This window comes from Pongo pygmaeus, chromosome 17, assembly GCF_028885625.2.
Source record: "Pongo pygmaeus isolate AG05252 chromosome 17, NHGRI_mPonPyg2-v2.0_pri, whole genome shotgun sequence".
Classification (NCBI taxonomy): domain Eukaryota; kingdom Metazoa; phylum Chordata; class Mammalia; order Primates; family Hominidae; genus Pongo; species Pongo pygmaeus.
Window position 1 is genome coordinate 66,704,811 of NC_072390.2, and position 19,184 is coordinate 66,723,994.

The 19,184-nt window shown below is 40.9% G+C and overlaps 1 pseudogene; it reads right to left on the minus strand.

Moving 5' to 3' along the window:
• LOC129018783 (small ribosomal subunit protein eS8-like) overlaps positions 1–18,084 on the minus strand; it is a 29,605-nt pseudogene extending 11,521 nt beyond the window's left edge.
• Positions 18,085–19,184: the final 1,100 nt, after the last annotated feature.

A 19,184-nucleotide genomic window follows, 5' to 3' on the forward strand; every position in this document is an offset into this window, starting at 1 on the left:
AGGGAAAGGACCAGAAAAGCAGGTTGAACAGTGTTGAGAATTCCTTTTCTTTTTCTCTCTGCTCCTCATTCCCTCACTTCCCTCTTCTACTCACCCATTTCTACTTCTGTCATGGTTTTCCCCTTTCTCTCTCCCTCCAGAGGCTTTTTCAATGTCAGTTATTGCCTCTGTCAAGTTGCCCAGGAGGGCTGGCCTGTGAACCTCAGGTGATTGTCAGGTATTCCAAATGGATATGTTGAGGCTATATCTAAATAGAGAATCACCTGTGAGCCTCAGGTGATTGTCTGCTTGTCTAATGGTCTTGCCCACACACGTGCTAGGAGCGAGCTGCATACCACTGGGTGGGGGTCAGAACGTAATTAACCTGCTGCCCCATGCTGAAGAGTCGAAACTCCTCTGTGTCTCATATGAACTGCCCTGTTCTGATCCTGGCAAACAAACTGGGGCCACCAGCCATCTGTGCATTTGGAGAAGCAGCTGGCCCAAGTCTGCATTCATCTGGATCCTGTGCCCGTGCACACGTGCCAGAGAGTCCCTTTCTCATAGAGGGGCTTGACCTATTCAAGATTTCTCTGGCCAGAGAACCTTCTGACTGAAGTTACTAAAAAATGCCAAAGTCTAATAAAGGCTATTATGGGGGACATTGCCAGTAACTCCCAGGCTGGGGCCACGTAGGTGGTGATGCAGGAAACTCTGAAGTTGAGGTTAGAGGAGTATATTCCCCTGGCATTTGAAGAAGGGGTGTAGAAATGAGCCTTGCTTCATGTGAAGAAGCGTCATGGCTGGCCATGGTGTTTTGATGAAGTACAGCTGCAAGGGCCTCTGGGGCACTGCGGGACCCTCACAGAGGAACTATTTTTGGATGTCTTCTCAGGAGGAGGGCAGAGCAGGGGAGCAGCTTTGATTCCGCTTCTGGCAGGCAAATTCTGGCTGTAGTCAGACAGGCCTCAGTTCTACAGGCTTTTTTTCCTCCCAAACTTAAAGAACTTCCAATTTGGTGAAGTTTTGCCGTAGAATCCCATATTGAAACAAAACAAAAACAGAAACAAAACTGGAAAACAAGCAAACAGCAGCCAAACTCTGTATTTCAACCTAGGGTTATGAGACCGTTACTTTATTCTGTAATGCATTTATTCTTTATCCATCACATATTTGAATGCTAAGATGTATTAGGCATAGTATCATATAAATAAACCAGTACGTCTTGTCCTTGATCTCACAAAGAATATAGCACAGGGGGAAGCTCACATGTAGTCCAGGAGACACTCAAGTGAGAACCAACATGTCAATACCTTGGGCAAAGGCACTCTGATTTAAGAACAGGGGTCAGGTATAAGATGCACATTTGAAACACTGTATTCTGCTCAACTTTTATAACTTAAAGTACACCCTCCCCACCTCCTGCCAGGAGGATCACTGAATTTGATTTAGTAAACAGATACACTACTTGTAACTAACTCATCACAGTGTGGTGAAGATGTACAGGAATAAAAATTTTTCAGTCTTGACAAGCCATCCTTACTTTTCTGAGCTCAAGGGGTGGGACTGAAGTGACTTGAAGGGAGATGGTTTCTGTTACAGAGCTCTGTGAGAGGGAGAGAAATGTGTCATTCTATCCCAGCCATGGCAAAGCAGGAGGCAAGTGTGTGGATGTGAGTTTGCACATCCAGCAGAAAGCAGATGGTCCTGAGGTAGTCCTGTGGAAGGGTGCTCTGAGCTGGTTACAAACTTGACTCACAAAGAGTAAATCTGTCTGCTTACAAGGATGGCTCTGCAGCTTCAGATCCCCCAGCCTCGGTGTTGGCCCAGGCAGAAGTGCTGTTGAATCATCAAGCACTCCAAAGAAGTTTGCTCTAGCCATCTGTCTAGGAGGGAGGTCTGGTCATAATCTTACTCTGAATTCTTGGGTACCCAGAAATCTGAAGGCAAATCAAATCTTCCAACTTTTAGGAAATGGCCAGGTAAGATAAGGAAGCCACGAAAGCTGTTGAGGCAGTGGACATCAGCCACTCCCTACCATGTGAGGGACATCCACCACTCCCTATCTTGTGAGGGAAGTTCTTTTCTCTCCCTTCTGCTCCTGCTCTATCCTGGGAGTAGCATCTCCAGATTCTGCATGGTACATTGGGCGATCCATGGAGAAAATCAGCTTCCCAGGTCCTGCTCTGTACAAGACTGAAGGGATATGATGCCCTGATAGTGTCCATCTTCCTATAGATTCTCAGATCCTCACATCCACAAGTGGCTCTGACAGCAGGATGAAAGGCTCCTTACCATGTATTTCTTGGCCCAGAATTTCATGCAGTGAACTAAGACCCAAGTGACCACCAGGGCAGCTTTATACCTGAAATATAGTTGCAGCGTAAAGAAAAGAGGGGAAACACCTGTCTTTCCCACTGAAGGGCAGAGAGAGGCTGATTATCAGTATATGCATGGGCTTCGTGTGGTTAAGCTTACTGAGTAAAGAACTATCCATGCTGCCAGGCCCAGGGCCATCCCCCAGTTGGCTGAGTCCTGGAAACGAAGGTTTCTGATAGCTACAGACATCCCATCTGGACTCTGGAGCAATTTCAACAGCATCACTTATAAGTTATGCCTAACAGGGTATGGCACAAAGGGATTTCTGCTAGTCAGAGCCCTGGCTGGAGTCAGGCACTATTCCCTGAGCCTGTGCCTCTCACTACACTCGATTCTGCAGAACTGTTACTCTGAAAAGTGACAGCAGGAGCCCAAACAACTGCTCAGTGTGATCTCAAGTGTGGGAACTGGGAGCAGGAGATAGCTTTAAAGACCTATGAGCCAGCAATGGGACTTGTGCCATCCTGCTACCAAACTCCAGCAGCAGCCAGCCTACCCTCAGTCTAGAATAAGCAGATATGAAAAGTTCCTTTTGAACAAAGTGGTGAGGCGTTGGTTACAGTCAACCTCATTACATCCCATGTCTGTGTCTCACTTTGCTGTCCACGTTTAAAGGTACTTATCATTTCAACTCAAGGAACATTTATATAGGACCAACTATGTCCTAAGAACTGCCTGAGTGAACAAGACATACTTTGTGAAAACAGGACCCTGTAGTCCATCTCTTTCCTGATTCTTTTTTTTTTTTTTTTTTGAGATGGAATCTCACTGTCACCCAGGCTGGAGTGCAGTGGCACGATCTGAGCTGACTGCAACCTCCACCTCCCAGGTTCAAGTGATTCTCGTGCCTCTGCCTCCCTAGTAGCTGGGATTACAGGTGCGTGCCACCATGCCCAGCTAATTTTTTTTTTTTTTTTTTTTTTGTATTTTTAGTAGAGACAGGGTTTCACCATGTTGGACAGGCTGGTCTTGAACTCCTGACCTCTGGTTATCCACCTGCCTCAGCCTCCCAAAGTGCTGGGATTACAGGCATGAGCCACGGCACCCAGCTGATTCTATCTTTAAAAGGCCCCATTCTATGAGTAATCTTCATTCAAGAAAGGTGTTCATGGCAATTTTTTCACTGGGAAATCTAAGGTGGTCTCGGCACTGATAGAGGCTCTTTTATTCTCTTGTCTAATTCTTTCTGCCCAGCCTGTTTCCATGTTCTGTTTTCTTACTGCCTAACTGGAACTTTGACCTTAAAGTTCGTCATGACTCTTAGTATTTATATCCTGATTCATGTTGGTTCACGTGTTTTCATTGTTGTTTTTGAAATTTCACTTAGATCATTATTTCAAGTAATTATGCACAAAATACTTCTGACAGACAGGAATATATAACAGGCACATGTTCTATTAAGTATTAACACTTACGTTTGCTTCACTTATTTTTTAATAGATTAATCGTCACAGAGTTGAAACTCTCTGTATCCACCTGAATTTTGAACTACTGCTTGCGTTGTAAACTAACGTGTAATGTAATAGACAAACAGCAGGGTGGCCCAAGCCTCCCTCGTGGAAACGGAGGCAAAAGGCCTTACTTAGCTAGTCTGGAGTTTCTGGATTCGGCTCTCAGGAAATTTCTCCCTTGTTCATTTTCCTTTAGTGGTCATGCTTTGAAGGGAACACAGAGTATGATTCTACTTTGTAATTTCAAGACAAAAGGATACATATCTAATAAACAGTGTGTCATTTCAAACAAGATGATTCTAGAGATCAAAATTAGTAATTGGAGTAATTGGAAAGGTCAGCGCCTGGCTTTTTTTTTTCTTTTTTTTTTTTTTTTGAGATGGAGTCTTGCTCTGTCGCCCAGGCTGGAGTATAGTGGCACGATCTTGGCTCACTGTAAACTCCGCCTCCCGGGTTCAAGCAATTCTCCTGCCTCAGCCTCCCGAGTAGCTGAGATAACAGGTGTGCACAACCATGCCCAGTGAATTTTTGTATTTTTAGCAGAGACGGGGTTTCTCTATGTTGGCTAGGCTGGTCTCAAACTCCTGACCTCAGGTGATCTATCTCCCTCAGCCTCGCAAAGTGCTGAGATTATAGGCATGAGCCACCACACCTGTCTATGGCCTCTTTTAATTTAAAAAAAATATATATCTGATTGAGTGCTATGTGCCAGTCATTGCTCTGAGTTCAACGTGCAATCTCTCATTTAATTACCACAATGTCTCTTTAAGGGAGGTATGGTATTAATGCCATTTTACAGATGAAGAAACTAGAGAATACAGATGTTACTTGCCAAAGCCCCACATTTGGGAAGTGGTGGGCTAGGATTCAGTCCAGGCATTCTGCTGCCAACAGAGACTGTACCATTAACCAGAACTGTGTGTCTTTGAATATAGGCATCTGAGTCATTCTCCACACCCTGGTGTGATTTGATAGGTTCAGTGAAGTTCGCCTGCCCGTATCTTTCTTTCTTCTGCAAGTGCCATCATGCTTCAAATCCCTCTGTATTTATGTTATAGGCCTCCATAACAAATTACTATAGTCTTATTGACTTAAAACTACAAACATGTATTCTTTCACAGTTCTGGAAGGTAGAAGTTCCAAATCAAGGTGCTGATATGGCTATACTCCCTCTGAAGGCTCTAGTGAAGAATCATTCCTTGCCTTTTCCAGCGTCTGATGTCTCCAGGTGTAGCTTGGTTTGTGGCAGCATCACTCCAATTTCTGACCCTTTTCAGATGGCTTTATTCTGTCTCCTCTTGCCTTCTTGTAAGGATACCAGTAATTGGATTTAAGGACTACTTATAATTCAGGATGAATTTATCTCGAGATCCTTAACTGATTACACCCGCAAAGACCTTATTTACAAATATGGCCACTTTCTGAAGTTTCAAGTGGATGTGAATTTTGGAGCACACTATTCAACCCACGTATCCACCACTTAAGATTTATTCTTTAGGGTTCAGGATTAATTTTTCTAGACTCCTCTTTTAACAATCCAATGTACCTAGGGAAGACATTTTATGCATGTGTTTTGGGGCTGTTTCCTGGAATAATGGCAACCTAGAAATCCCAAAAGAATGCTATAAATGAAGATGAGACACAGAAAAGGCAGATGGGAAGAAGAAATAGCGCACAAATTTTAATTAATTTGTAGTTTGGAGAAGGATATTACTGAATATATTCTACTGAGAAGCTTTCACAGAAGGGATAGAAGCAGTTAACCACCCAGTGAAAAAATCTACCTTCCAGTTTGCTAACATGAGCTCTAAATTGCATTCAGGCCTGCATAATTTTTTGAAACTGTATTCAGAAGTACATATTGTAAATCTCACTTGCAACAATAAAAACAATTTCTAATTGCATAGAAAGCAAATGGCACCAGCAAAGCATTTCATGATTGTCAAGTCCAATGCCCCCTCATTTTCTAGAATGTGTAAACTGTCTCTGTTACTTTTAAACCCAAAAATGTCAGTTTTGATGAATCCATCTGGCCCTCTCCATGAATATTTTTGTGGAGCATTTTAGGAAAAGAGCTGCTGGGTGACTAAGGATAGTATTGAACATGAAACTAAAACCATTTTCCACCGAAATCTCTGTGACCGTAGGCCAGCCTTTCATGTCTCATTGCCTCAGTCTTTCTGTGAGTCAGTTACCTCCCAGGGATCCTGTGAGTATTTCAGATACATATTTAGACAAAAGCAGGAAACCTCAATGCTGAGAGCATGTGGTGAGCTCTGTGTGTAATTGTGTGCCTCTAACTGCTATGTGAGTGGTGGTGTGATGTGTTACCATCTCTCTAAACAGGCGGGGCTTCATAAATCTCAAAGGAACAGCTCCTGTGTACAAAACAAACCCAGCGTTTTCATCCCCATGTCACAGAAGAAGAGCATCCATAGTAGCACCTAAAAATGTGTTAAACTTAAAAAGTACCACATTAAGTTTGCAAGTGTCATGAACTTCCCAATTGAAACGTGAAGATGCACACAGAGTGGAATGACTTGCTCAAAGTCAATGCTTTAGGATGTCATGTTACTGATTAAAACTGAAAGACTTGTGTTAAAATGTTTATTCAGCCAGCATCCAGTTAAGTGTTCTGCCTGCAAAATCAATCCAGAATCTAACCCACCTCCCACTGCCTCCACCACTACTGGCCTATTCTAGGCCATCATAAGCTTCTGTGCTTACAGTCCTGCAATGGCTTTTCACCTCACCTAGAACAAAGCCAAAGTCCACGGAGAAGTCTGCAATGTCCCATGTAATCTCATCTCCTCCCCTACCTTTTCCTGTCCTTTTCACTCCAGTCTAGCCATGCTTGCCTAATTTCCATTATTTGAAAGCACAAAAATGCTTTCATCTCATAGCCTTTGTGCTTTCCATTCCCTCTGTCTATTATACCCTTTTCCTCCCCACTCTATATAAAATAGTACCTTCTACATCATTAACCTTCATCCTCTTACCCTAGGTCATTTTTATCAGTAGCATTTAGCCCCTCAGAACAGAATACATACTTTTTTTTTTTTTCAACACCTGTCTCCACAAGAATGTAAGCTTCATGAAGCGAGTCTAGAACTTCTTTTCACCATCCTATCTCCAGTACCTAGAAAAGTGCCTATGATCTTGTGTCCGGAATTGGTGGGTTCCTGGTCTCACTGACTTCAAGAATGAAGCCACGGACCCTCGCAGTGAGTGTTACAGTTCTTAAAGATGGTGTGTCCGGAGTTTGTTCCTTCTGATGTTCGGATGTGTTCAGAGTTTATTCCTTCTGGTGGGTTCATGGTCTCGCTGGCTTCGGGAGTGAAGCTGCAGACCTTCGCGGTGAGTGTTACCGCTCTTAAGGCAGTGCGTCTGGAGTTGTTCATTCCTCCTGGTGAGTTTGTGGTCTCATTGGCCTCGAGTGAAGCTGCAGACCTTTGCAGTGAGTGTTACAGCTCATAAAGGCAGTGCAGACCCAAAAAGTGAGCGGCAGCAAGATTTATTGCAAAGAGCAAAAGAACAAAGCTTCTAGGGTGTAGAAGGTGACTGCGGGTTGCCACTGCTGGCTCCCACCGCCTGCTTTTATTCCCTTATCTGGCCTCACCCACATCCTGCTAATTGGTTCATTTTACAGAGAGCTGATTGGTCTGTTTTGACAGGGTGCTGATTTGTGTGTTTATAATCCCTGAGCTAGACACAAAAGTTCTCCAAGTCCACGCTAGATTAGCTAGACACAGAGCACCGATTGGTGCATTTACAAACCTTGAGCTAGACACAGAGTGCTGATTGGTGTATTTATAATCCCTTAGCTAGACATAAAGGTTTTCCAAGTCCCCACTAGACTCAGGAGCCCAGGTGGCTTCACCTAATGGACCGTGCACTGGGGCCACAGGCGGAGCTACCCGCCAGGCCAGCACCCTGCACCGCACTCCTCAGCCCTTGGGCGGTGGGTGGGACCAGGTGCCGTGGAGCAGGGAGCAGAGCTTGTTGGGGAGGCTCGGGCAGTGCAGGAGCCCACCGCGTGGCGGGGAGGCTCGGACATGGCGGGCTGCAGGTCCCCAGCCCTGCCCCGCAGGGAGGCAGCTGAGGCCCCGCCAGAATTTGAGCGTAGTGCTGGTGGGCCGGCACTGCTGGGGGACCCGGTGCACCCTCCGCTGCTGCTGGCCCAGGTGCTGAGCCCCTCACTGCCCGGGTGCTCTGAGTGTGGGGCCCGTCGAGCCCACACCCACCTGGAACTTGCACTGGCCCATGAGCGCCTCACGCAGCCTGGGTTCCTGCCCGCGCCTCTTCCTCCACACCTCCCTGCAAGCAGAGGGAGCTGGCTCTGGCCTCGGCTGGCCCAGAGAGGTGCTCCCACAGTGCAGCGGTGGGCTGAAGGGCTCCTCAAGTGTGGCCAGAGTGGGCGCCAAGGCCGAGGAGGCCCTGAGAGTGAGTGAGGGCTGTGAGGGCTGCCAGCACAGTGTCACCTCTCAATCTCATGGGAGGTTCATAACCATTAGCTAAATTAAGGACATCATTTCTTTGTATGTAATGGGAAATAATGCCTCTGCCTTGCTGTCCTCAGGGTTTTGTGGGAATCATATTAGATCCTAGGAGGAAAAAATGCTGCATAGACTATCAAGTACTATATCGAAATGTGAAGTATTGGTACCTTTAGCCTATGGTCTAGGGTGACTCCAGATTAGAGCTTTGCTTCGGATTCAAGACAGCGAGGTAGAATTCCTCTGTTTAACTTTGAAATACACTTTGTAATATAAGCTAATTTATAATTTTAGAATCTGTGAATTTGAAAAGAGTTTAAAAATTATATAGTCCAACAACTTATTTGATATTGAAATTTTCTTCACCACATTCCTGACATTCAGCCTCTGCTTAAATGCTTTAAGTGACTGGGAGGTCATTCTGCTCTTCTTCAAAGCAACTCCTGGTAATGCACATTTTACCTGTTAGAACATTCTTGTCTGTGATGAGCTGATACCTATTTTCCTGTGACATCCACACAGTGGTTTTTATGCCCATTTGGAATCTATGTCAGAATGTATTCTGTTCCTTCAAAGCTCTTCTCTCAGCTGTCTTCATTGATTCAACTTTGCTTGGGACGTACTCCACCCCCCCTCAGGGCAGTAGAAATCTGAGGATTGCTGCTGTCCAAATACACCAGACCATCTGACAAGAATGGCAATGGTCATTTAAGCTACAATTCAGGAAAGAACATGTGCCAGCTGCCTCCCACCAGGGCTCCCATTAGTTTGTCATTTCCTTGTGTTACTTTACTGCTTCCATGACAGGGGCATGCCAGTTACCAAACATTTCCTCCAGGTCCCTGATTTTGTCTCTCCTCAATTACTCCCAGTTGCAAACACTTACTTACTTGCACTACATTGCTCCGATGTCCTTTCAACCCTCCTCTCATTATCTGCAGGAAGAGAAATTGCTCACCTCTTGCCAAAGGAGCCTGATCCTCCAGTGATTTTCTTGGCTTTATACTAACTGGCTGTGTGACCTTGAACAAGTTATCTCTTCTTTCTGTGATTAGTTATTCTGTCAGGTTTTTCCAAAATCAAAAATTTTGAATTTAAGGTTCTTAGTGATTCCCAGTTTTAAAAATTAGAATTTAAAAACATGCTTACCTTCAAAGTTTGTTAATAATTTAATTAAATAAAAATTTGTCAAGTACCCATCAGGGCCATAGATGGTTCTAGATATCAATGGGGTATATAATAATTCTGGATCAGTTTTCAAACCAGTTAATCTTCACAGAAAGATAATATGTGTTTAAAACAGGGTAATTAATAAGTTTTGGAATTAAATTCTACTTAGATGAATCAAAAAGGGAAAATAAGTAGACAACTGTTGGTTGCTGTATTGGAGACTTGAATTTTGTATTGCTGCTTATGGGTAGGCTTACTAGTGAAGGGAAGATGATTTAGAATTAGATAACCTGGTTCTAAAACTTGACTCCTTTTCACTAGATAGGTGAAAGGGGGGCAAGTTTTTAACTTCTCTACTTTTCAATTTCTTTATTTGAAGATGGATTTATTAACAAAACTAACTTGCAGATTTCATGTGAGGATAAATGAAGTAATACCTACAGAGCCCTGGAAAAAGAGTCTGCTACACAGTAATTATTCATTAATTCACATCTTTCAGAGTCTGTGCTGTATTTCCATTGGTAGTCTCTTCTACTTGTTTTTCTAGTGTTTCTTACAATCCTTACTATCTCATTGTACGAAAATTTCAAGATACTTCAGCAAAGGGAAAGGTCAACACTTATTTTGGAAGACTTGTGGTGAAGTTGATGAAGTCATAAGCTTGGGAATGGAGTTGTAAATTCCTATGATGATAGCTTAGGGTGGTATAAATAGGAAAACAAGCAAGTCCCAATAAAAGATATATGATTTATTTGTTGTTTCAATGTCTTTGCATTAAGCAGTAATAGCAGGAACCCCCTTTACATTTCAGGCAAAGGAATTGAGTTGGGTAAATAAGAACATGACTCTTCAGTATGGAATCAAGGATTTTTTCCCCTTATTATTTAAAACATACTTCCAAAAATGTAAAGAAAATGCTTTAATATTAGATACATATTATTCATGTTCCTGAGTATGATATCATGGTAATTTCTCTAAAGAAGGGAAAAGATAACCACAAAATTGAGACTTAGACATACCTAATGGTCTTCTCATTCATGGCACATACACTAGAAATGAAATATTCTCTTTGGTGGTTACTGGTACTTCCTGTTTGAAGATTATAGTGCCTTCAACCAGCTTTCAGTCTCTGTGTGTCTCCTAGGTAAGAGAAAAAGATGTCACCTATTTAGTCAGCCTTCCTCCCTTATATATTCACAGTGGCATTAGGTTAGGCGGCTTGGCAAAATTACAAAGCTTCTCTGCAATAAGAGCCCCACATTCCCACCCATGTGTAGTGGGGTGGAACCCTCCTCTTCCACGTATCCCTAAGTCAGAGCTAAGTACTCACTGACTCCTTTTTCTTTAATCTTGTGGGCAGTTAAAATGCCTGGTCAAGAGGACAGAACAAGTGTCCAGATTCCTCCTTGCTTTCTTTGTCTCAGGAATAGGACAGCATAGGTAGTACCACATTCTCCTTCCATGTTCCAAAATTCAATTGAAAAATGCCTATTTAAGGGTGTTAAACTTTGTCAAGTGATTTCTATACACAGAGCCAAAGAGTCCCTCATAGTTAAGTTTAGTGATATTGTTAGCTAGTGGCCAGATATAGCAATATGAGGATAGTTGGAATTAAGTGGAAAGATAGAACACTACACTTGAGTAGAATGTACTGGATTTGAGTTCTAATCTCACCCCTACTATTATGTGGCCTTGTAAAATAAACTTACATTTTAGAGAAATAATGTAGCAGTTTCTAAATGGGCATATAATTCCTCAGAATATCATTGAAATGACTGACCGCAAAAACTATAAATTATTAATATAAAAATTAGAATAATAATGATCCATACTTCAGGCAAGATGTAGGTTTCAGCACCAAGGAGAGCTCCCAGTGAGTGAGTTAACTGAAATAGTCTGTATTTTATTTTTTTATCTTTTCAAATTTTATTTTAGATTCAGGGGTCACATATTCAGGTTTGTTACCTTGCGATATTGTATGATTGTGAGGTTTGGGGTATGAATGATCTTGTCACCCAGGAACTGAGCATAGTATCCAAAAGTTTTTCAACTCTTTTCACCTCCTCCCTCAGTAGCCCTGAGTGCCTGTTACTGCCATCTTTATATTCATGAGTATCCCATATTTAGCTCCCACTTATAAGTGAAAATGTGCAGTATTTTGTTTTCTGTTCCTGAATTAATTTGCTTAGGATAATGGCCTCTAGTTGCATCCACGTTGCTGCAAAGGACATGATATCATTTTGTTATGGCTGCATACTCTTCCATGGTGTATATTTACCAAAATTTTCCTTCCATAATCCACCATTGATGGGCACCTAGGTTTATTCTATGTCTTTGCTAGTGTGAGTAGCACAGCAATGAACATACAAGTGCATATGTCTTTTGATTTATTTTCCTTTGGGTTTATATTCAGTTAACAGGACTGCTGGATCAAATGGCAGTTCTGTCTTAAGTTCTTTGAGAAATCTACAAACTGTTTTCCACAGTGGCTGAACTAACTTACATTCATACCAACAGTGTATAAGCATTCCCTTTCCTTTGCAGCCTCACCAACATCTGTTATTTTTTGACTTTTTAATAATAGCTGTCCTGACTGATGTGAGATGGTATCTCACTGAGGTTTTTATTTGCATTTTTCTGATGATTAGTGATGTAGAGCATTTTTTTTCATATGCTTGGCTGCTTGTATGTCTTCTTTTGAGAAGTGTTCATGTCTTATGCCCATTTTAAATTATTTGTTTTTTTTTTTTTTTGCTTGTTCAATTGTACTTTATTATAGACTATTTGGATATTAGACCTTTGTTGGATGCAGAGCTTATGAATCTATTCTCCTATTATGTAGGTTGTCTGTTTAGTCTGTTGGTAGTTTCTTTTGCTGCACAGAAGGTCTTTAGTTTAACTAGGTCTCACTTGAAAATTTTTGTTTTTGTTTCCAATTGCTTTTGAGGACTTAGTAATAAAATTTTTCCTAAGGCTGATGTCCAGAATGGTGTTTCCTAGGTTTTCTTCTAGGATTCTCATAGTTTGAGGTCTTATATTGAAATCTTTACTCCACCTTAAGTTAATTTTTGCATATAGTGAAAGGTAGTGTCCAGTTTCACTCATTTTCATGTGATCACCAGCTATTCTAACACCATTTATTGAACAGGGAGTCTTTTCCCTTTTACTTATTTTTGTTGACTTTGTCAAAGATCAGATGGCTGTGGGTGTGTGGCTTTATTTCTGGGTTCTCTATTCTATTTCACTGGTCTATATTTCTGTTTTTGTACCAGTGCCATGCTGATTTGGTTACTGTAGCCTTATAGAATAGTTGAAGTTGGGTAATGTGATGCCTTCATCTTTGTTCTTTTTGTTTAGGATTCCTTTGGCTATTTGGGCTCTTTTTTTGATCCATATACTTTTAGCATAGTTTTTCTAATTATGTGAAAAATGATGTTGGAAGTTTGATAGGAATATCATTGAATCTGTATATTGCTTTGGGCAATATGACTGTTTTAATGACATTGATCCTTCAAATCCATTAGCTTGGAATTTTTTTCTATTTGTTTGTGTCATCTATGATTTCTTTTAGTACTGTTTTGTAGTGTTCCTTGCAGAGATCTTTCACCTCCTTGTTTAGATGTATTCCTGGGTATTTAATTTTTTTGTGGCTTTTGAAAATGGGACTGTGTTCTTTCTTTGGCTCTCAACAATGTTATTGGTATATAAAAAGGCTACTGATTTTTATACATTGATTTTTGTATCCTGAAATATTGCTAAAATCATTTATCAGTTCTAATAGCCTTTTGGTGAAGTCTCTAGGGTTTTGTAAGTATAAAATAATTTTATCAATGAATTGAAATAATTTGACTTCTCTTCCAATTTGGCTGCTTTTCTATTTATTTATCTTACCTGATTGCTCTGGCTAGTGCTTACAGTTATATTTCGATTAAGTGTAGTAAGAGTGGGCATCCTTGTTTTGTTCTAATTCTCAAGGGGAATGCTTCCAGTTTTTGCCTGTTCAGTATGATGTTGGCTGTGCATTTGTCATAAATGGTTCTTATTTTGAGTTAGGTTCCTTTGATGCCTTATTTCTTGAGGGTTTTTATTGTTAAGGGATGTTAGATTTTATCAAAAGCTTTTTCCCATGTCTATTGAGATGACCATATGGTTTTAAATTCTGTTTATATGATAAATCATATTTATTGATTTGCTCATGTTGAAACAACTTGTCATCCCAGGAATGAAACCTGTTTGTGGTGAATCATCTTGTTGATGTACTGTTGAATTTGGTTTGCTAATAGTTTTTAGGGATATTTGTGTCTACGTTCATAAGGGATATTGGCCTCTAGTTTTCTTTTTTTGTTGTATCTTTGTCAGGTTTTGTTATCAGGGTGATGCTGGTTTCATAGAGTGAGTTAGGAAGCCGTCCCTTATCCTTGATTTTTTTGGAATAGTTTCAGTAAATTTGGTACCAGTTTTTTTTTTTTTTTTTTTTTGTATGTCTGGAAGAATTCAGTTTTGAATCCATCTGGCCCAGGGCTTTTCTTGGTTGGTAGATTTTTTATTACTGATTCAATTTCAGAATCAATATTGGTCTGTTCATTGTTTCAATTTCTTCTTTATTCAATCTTAGGAGATTGTGTTTCTAGGAATTTACTTATTTCCTCTAGATTTCCTAGTTTGTTTGCATAGAAGTGTTTTTGTAATTATAAATGTGCTGTCTAATAATCTCTGAGGATCTTTTGAATTTCTGTGGGATCAGTTATAATGTTATCTTAGTAGTTTCTGATTGTGTTTACTTGAATCCTCTCTTTTCTTTTGTTAGTCTAGTTAGCAGTCTAGCAATCTTATTTATCCTTTCAAAAAACCAACTTTTGGTTTCACTGATTATTTGAATGGATTTTTGAGTCTCATTTTTGTTCAGTTTAGCTCTGTTTTCAGTTATTTCTTCTGCTAGCTTTAGGGCTAGTGCTTGTTTTTCTAGTTCTTCTAAGTATGAAGTTACATCATTAATTTGAGATTTTTCTGACTTTTGGGGGTAGGTGTTTAGCACTGTAAACTTTCCTCTTAACATTGCTTTTGCAGCATCCCAGATAGTTTGGTATACTGTATTTCTGTTGGTATTTTTTTCAAAATTTTTAAAATTTCTGCCTTGATTTCATTGTTTACACAAAAGTCATTCAGGGGGAAGTTGTTAAATTTCCATGTAATTGTGTGATTTTTGAGAAATCTTCTTGATATTGATTTTCTATTTTTATTCCACTGTGGTCCAAGAGTATGGTTAGCATGATTTTTAAAAATTCATTGAGAATTGTTTTATGGCTGAGCATGGGGACAATCTTGAAGTATGTTTTGTGTGCAGATGAGAGGAACATGTATTTGTAGTTGATGGGTGGAGTATTCTGTACATCTCTGTTCTGTACCTGTACGTGATCTTCCCACCATACTCCATTGGCCCATACTCTATTCGCTAAGTGTCAAGTTTCAGTTCAGAATTTCTTTATTAGATTCTTGCCTGAATGACCTATCTAATGCTGTCAGTGGGGTGTTGAAGTTCCCCACTATTACTGTGTAGTTCTTGAAGTCTTTTTTTTGTAGGTCTAGAAGTACTTGTTTTATGAATCTGGATGCTTCAATGTTGGGTGCATTTTATATTTGGGATAGTTATGTCTCCTTGGTGAATGAAACACTTTATCATCATATAATGCCCTTCTTTGTCCTTTTGTTTTACTGTAGTTGATTTAAAATCTCTTTTATCTGACATAAAAATAGTGACCTCTGATATTTTCTGTTTTCTGTTTGCATGGTAGATCTTTCTCCAACCCTTTACTTTGAGCCTATGGGTGTCATTACATGTGAGATGAGTCTCTTGAAAACAATGAATGGATGGGAGTTGTGCTTTTTATTCAACTTGTCACTCTGTGTCTTTTAAGTGGGGTGTTTAGGTCATTTACAGTCAAGGTTAATACTTATATGTTAGGTTTTGATCCTGTCATGAAGTTGTTAGCTGGTTACTTTGTAGTTTTTATCATGTGGTTGCTTTATAGGGTAGGCTATTTACTTATGTGTGTGTTTTAGTGGTAGCAGGTATCATTATTTTGTTTCCATCTTTAGAACTCCCTTAAAGATCCTTTGTAAGGCTCATCTAGTTGTAATACATTCCCTTGATGCTTGCTTGTCTGGAAAACAATTTACTTTTTCTTCACTTATAACACTTAGTTTGGCAGGATACAAAATTCTTAGTTGGAATTTCTTTTTTAAAGAATGCTGAAAACAGGCCACCAGTCTCTCCTGATGATATGGTTTTGCTGTGTCCCCACCCAAATCTCATCTTGAATTGTAATTCTCATAATCTCCACATGTGGTGGGAGGGACCCAGTGGGACAGAAAATCATGGGGCAGTTTCCTCCATGCTATTCTCATGATAGTGAGTAAGTTCTCACAAGACCTGATGATTTTATAAGGGGCTTCCCTCTTCACTTGGCTCTCATTCTTCTTCCTGCCACCCTGCGAAGATAGATGTATTTGCTTCCCCTTCTGCCATGATCATAAATTTCCTGAGGCCTCCACAGACATGCTGAACTGCGAGTCAATTAAACCTCTTTCCTTTATAAATTACCCAGTCTCAGGTATGTCTTTATTAGCAGTGTGAGAACAGACTAATATACCTGACTTGTCAGGTTTCTGCTGACAAATCTACTGTTAGCCTGGTGGGGTTTCCATTGTACATAATCTGTTCTTTTTGTCTAGTTTCCTTTAAGGTTTTTTTCTTCAGTGTTGGCTGTGGACAGTCTGGTGAGTAGAGATGCCTTGGTGATGTTCATTTTGTATACTGTTTTGCAAGTATTCTCTGGATTTCTAATATATGGGTGTCTACCTCTCTAACAAGATTAGAGAATTTTTCTTGGATTATTCTCTCAAATATATTTTAGAGGTTGTTTACTACTCTCCTTCTCTCTCAGGAATGCCAATAATCCATAGGTTTGGTTGTTTTACATATCCCATATTCCTCAAAGACTTTGCTTGTTTTCTAAAATTTTGTGTTTTTTAAAATTTTTGTCTGACTGGGTTAGTTCAAAAGAACAGTCTTCAAGCTCTGAAATTCTTTCTTCTGCTTGATCCAGTCTACTAATAAAGCTTTCAGTTATATTTTGAAATTCCTTAAGTGAGTTTTTAAATTCCAGAGGCTCTGGCTGATTTCTTTTAAAGATGTTTATCTCTTCCCTCATTTCCTAGATTGCTTTAAAAGCTCTTTGTTTTGATTTTCAACCTTGTCTTACATCTCATTGACCGTCCTTGAATCCATGCTGTTAATCCTTTATTCTGTCATTTCTGAGTTTCCATTTTGGTAAGGATCATTGCTGGAGATCCAGTGCAATTATTTGGCGGTGGTACTACATTCAGATTTTTCATGATGCCAGAATTATTGCACTCATTCTTTCACATCTGGAGACACTGGTAATTCTAGTTTTAGAATTATTTTCCTGTGTGTAGAATTTTAAATTTTTATTTTTTTCCTTATAAATTTATTATTATTTTTTTCCCCGTTCCCCTCTCCTTAGGGTGTGTGACTATAGAGAATGCTGGGTAGAGTGTTTTGGATTTGCTTCTATAGCCATATGCATTTCTTTTTGCAGGTTTTATATGGGGCTATAGAGTTCAACCTACAAGCCCATAGATGGTGCTTACAGGTAAAAGCCAGCTGTGGCAAACGTGGCTGGGTATATACTTAACCCTTGTTTACTGGCAGAAGTTCTCTGTTACCTCAGGCAGTGGGATGATCATGTAATTTATAGTGGCCTGAGCTCCCTGCTCAGACCCAAGGGGAGTGGGGGCAATGAAGGGCAGGGCCATACAAGACAGGTCTGCCTGGGGGTCCTCCAATGGCAGGCACAGGCACCAACACTGAGAAAGAATCCAGTGAGCAGCCACCAAGCACTGAGAAGTGTGCCTAGTTGTGAGGCTGGGAAACTACCTCAGCTCCAAGTTCTCTGAACAGGAATGGAAGATGATCTAAACTTCTAATCTAGAAGAGTAGGTGCTCCAGATGCCTAAAGATCTGCTTGAGCATGGAGCAGAGATCCCACCCTCTGACATCAGGATCTATGCACAGGAAGGGTGGGGTATCTCAGGCTCCTTATCCAAGTGATCTGGTGCCCTGAGTGCCTGGAAATCTGCCTTCATGTGGAGCAGAGAGAGTCTCACTGCATCATGATTTATGTGTAGGAAGGGTGGGGCAGCTCAGGCTACTGTTCCAGAAAAGTAGGTGCCCCAAATGCCTGGATTTCTGCCTAGGGGTGGAACAGAGGGGGCCTCACGCTGTACCACGATCTCAGGAAAGCAGGGTGGAGTACCCACCAATGGTACACATAGATCAGTTCCAGGTCATCAAGCTAGTTCTAACTGTAGATGTAGCAGCTCTCCTCCTGCTCCAGGCTTGCAACAGGGTAAAGCACAGTTTTAGCCCTACTGCTGAGGTGATTTCCACAGTTCTGGCTGTGGAGGGCCCCACCGCATTCCAGAGGAGGTGCTCCAATCTCTGGCCTGACTAAGATGCCTGTGTAGCCACACTGCTGGGTTGCCAAGTAATAGCTGAATTTGGATGTGCCCAGATTAAAAAATGGCATCCTGTTCTTTGTCCTTGGTCTGGGAAAATGTCTGCAGCTTTCCAAGTGTCTTTCCCTCACAGTGTCTCCAGGGCTGTCCACAAGTTAGCTCCAGGACTTGGGAGAAACAAAATGTTCTTCCTCAGCCTGGGTTGCTCAGATCCCCAGTGGGAAGTTAAGTTACAGAGAGAGGCTCTCTGCCTCTCTCACATACTGGGACTTCACTCACTTCTGTCAACTAGGTGCTGTCATGGGGGCTGCTTGCCACCATTCTCCTTTCCTCAATCTGGGGTGTCTTTTACAATTCTGGTTGATGCCTGTTTTTCTTCTTGACTTAAAGCTCCCAGAGTTGATCTTTATGTACTGTCTCACAATTTCCAAGTGGCTGAGCCATGCTGAAAACCCCTAATCCACCATCTTGGAGGAAAAAAAGAGACAATTATTCTTGTGTAGGCCTCTATCTTATTGAAATGTGCTTCTTGGGTCAATGTATTCACTCATTTATTCACCAAATATACTTTAAATGCCCACTAACTGCCAGATGTAATGCTAAACCCTAGGGATACAGTGGTGAACATGGAATGTACCATCTTATTCTTATGAAGCTCTATGACTCAAAGGACATGTACTCTAAAACTGTGTCAGAAATTTCCTTGAGAGTGGAATCATTTCAATACTTACTGAAAAACTAATCATTCAATGTCTTATAGATGGGATTTCCATATCTTTTGTTACTTATCAATATAACAATTAAAGTCTCCCATGATGACGAATATAAGGAAAGGAATAAAAACCCAGTCAGAGGCTGGAGTGGAGTGTTACTTCCACCATACTCTATTGGCCTAAGCAGCTCACAGAGTCTGCTCAGAATGAAAGGGAGAGTACAAAGACCCTACATATTGATAATGTGATCTTGAGGGGGAAGGTCACATTGTAGACAAGCATGTAGCAAGGGACATATTATATTACATTTTGAAAATGTGTACTTGTATTATCTGTTCTCACATTGCAATAAAGAACTACCTGAGACTGGGTAGTTCATAAAAAAAAAAAGGTGTTTAATTGACTCGCAGTTATGCAGGCTGTACAGAAGACACGGCTGGGGAGGCCTCAGGAAATGT